Genomic DNA, 3,063 nt, shown 5'->3' with positions numbered 1-3,063 from the left:
GGTAAATTGCTTGGTCGGATCACATTATTGGCTAACAACTCTCTAACTGTTTTAGTAACGATTCCTCTTTCACGATGTGATAACCTCTTGGACTACTATGAAATGGTGTTGTATCCGTCAGACATATTCTTATCATATATTTGGGCGAGCCGTAATTAATTGAAAATCTGTCAATGTACTGCTCACTCACAATATTTTGACTCTTACTCATCGTGCCTAATCCAAATTCACTACCGACAGTAATATTTTCGGTATCTGACAGCGTTGCACAAACAGTTAGCAACTCTGTTAGCCATTCTCGAAACGGGGATGCATTAGCGCTTAATTTGGGTCATTACAATTATTATTAATGGTATTATGATTAGGATATTTAGTGAACAGGGATGCACAGAAGGATTTGTAAACAAAAGCAATGGTACTCTTTAATGATACGGAATTGTTTTCATACTTTCTTACATTCTCAATCAATGAAATCTTAACACCTATTTTATTCAAGGCATCTCTACCAAGAAGCTGGCGAAGCTTACTGGGCCTCCGGAATCTAATAGGGCAAAAATATTATTAACATCAGTGCATCCCCCTTTACAAGATATTCTTAAACTTACTAATTGAATAAATGACTTATCATCGATGGTGTCCGGGTCTTCACTGGCGCTCATGGCGGCGATCTGGCTTCGCTTCGGACAATTCCGGTATTGATGGCCCACTTTGAAGCACCGAAAACAACTTCCTTTTGGTCTCTCGGGGAGTGAACAGTCAGTGCTTAAGTGACCAATCTGGCGGCAATTGTAACATCTCTTCTCCTTTAAAGCAGGCGTAATGGCCTGCCCACGGTCTGAAGTCTGACGAGCTTGCGGAGCGTAGTTTTTGACTGGTGGTTGAACTGTTTGAAAACGCGTCATCTTTTCTCGCAATTCGTTCAGAGAACTACAATAGTACAATCTTGTAGTCCGTCAACAATGTATTTGACAATGTATTTGATCTGAGCCATATTTCGCATAATTATGAAATACTGCAAGAGTGACTCTCCTTTGCCGATCGGGCGCTTTTTCATCTGGTTAGCAATTTGAAGGTTTGGTTTGGTTTGTCATTTGATGGCCAAATACCTTCACAAGGGCATCCTTCAGCTCGTTGCAGGTGGTAGTCTTTTCGTATGTCATGTATGCTTTAGCAGATCCCTCCAGCAACGCGGTTTTATTTAATTTAATGATCTCGGTGTATTGCATAAAAATACTTTCTTTAGGGCAAACCCCACACCTGATTTGTAAACTCTCTTTATTTTTTAGTTATTAATCCTTTGGGATTGATATTATATGTTTGGATTTTAATTCTCTAATTTTTATTAGACATGTGGTCTTATTAGTTACCTAAATTGAGAGAGTGTGCCCGTACCCCGCCTCAGTGTATTATACCCTTTTAGTGTGACCAAATTTGGTTATCGGGGAAATTCACTGAGACGAGGAGCGGGCTAATTTAAAATATTCTTAATGTTTACACTATTTTTTTAATAAGGTATGATTTTGTGCCAATTTAAAAAGCATTTTTCAATCGATTTCCATTTAATTTGTTTGGCATTTAATTCAAAGGGAAATTCAGTCAAGGTATTTGCATTTCCACAGCCTGACTAGCCGGCTGTCTGGCCGGTTGTTTGGTCTCATTTGTACACTGACAGATGGAGAAAACTATCAGTTTGAGGTAGAGAGTGAACACAAAGTTCTGGTCTCAAACTCAAAACAATAAAAAGCTTAGTGAATTATGGCAACAGTGACAGCGACACTCATTCTGTACATTTTGTGAATTTGGTTTGTTTGTTTGTGTGAGACTTAGTTTCTCTGTCTCTTTTTTTTTGTAGTTCCGATTTTGGGTTACAAGTAACCAAATTTGCCTTTGGATTCGTCTTGCTTTTTCAGAAACCCATGTGATTTAGAGACAAACTCTTCATGACGAACTTATGACAAATAATTCAGTTATCGATATGGTAAGAAGACATGCCTGATAACGACGACTAATATCGGCGAGAATTGCTGCGAAACTTCAACAGAATTTTTCATAATGAAAGTACAAAGGGCAAGAAAATAACTTAGGAATTTGTGATTATAAATGCACAATCAATTTATAGATATGTACAATTAATTGGGCAAAAATTCAAAATTTTGAATATGAGAAACAATTTAATCATTGCCTTCAATTTAAGGTGCGGTTATTGAAGTAAAAGGTAAGAAATAAACTACGGAATATTTAATAAAAGGCAGCCCAAAATTGGGAAAAAATAAGGAAAATGAATATGAGAAACAATTTAATCATTGCCTTTACATAAGGTGGTGGTTATTAAAATTAAAGATCTAATGAGCTAATACACTTTAATCAGGGAAAATAGGAGAAACTGAATGTCTATTCATTTCAAGTTGTTTAAAGGTAAAATAAGAAAAAAAGGAAAGAGGGAAGAGTTGAAGCTGACTAAAGCACACCAGCTGTACGACAGAACTGAACAATTTCAAATGAATTCGGCTCTTATATTGGGTCCACTTGACAGGAGAGTATCGTCCTATTTGATATACAATCGATTGACAAGGGATTTTGATTAATCGATATTAGTGTTTTTTTCGATAGTGTTGTACAATGACAAGTGTTGATAAGTGATAAGTGTTGCTTATTTAAAAAAGAAAAGTTTAATATTTCCTTTGTACCGAAAACGAAATGGATATTGCTTAACGTTCTCATTTATTTATAAATTTCTCAATTTTCTAAATTCTCTCTTAATTTACGGATATCCGGATCTCTTATCTGTTCTGTCTGCAATAATAAATCAACATCTTGCGGAGATACACCCACTACCCCAATCAGGTTCGTCGACTCATTTTGATCAAATTGATCACCTTTTTTTGCTTTGAATACACCGTAACGGTTCTTTACTTTCTTGTATTCTACTTAATCTCGGATCGACAGGATTTTTGTCTAAAAAGATACAAGGTTTATTCTCAAACGGTTTTAAGATGCTTTTATCTAGCTCACGTGGCCTTAAACATCTCTTCCCTAAATGGACACACGGGCTTGTCTCACACG

The sequence above is a fragment of the Drosophila tropicalis genome, unplaced genomic scaffold (genome assembly GCF_018151085.1).
Source record: "Drosophila tropicalis isolate 14030-0801.00 unplaced genomic scaffold, ASM1815108v1 contig_722, whole genome shotgun sequence".
NCBI lineage: Eukaryota > Metazoa > Arthropoda > Insecta > Diptera > Drosophilidae > Drosophila > Drosophila tropicalis.
The sequence above is the reverse complement of the archived record's forward strand: the minus strand, read 5'-3'. Positions refer to the sequence as shown.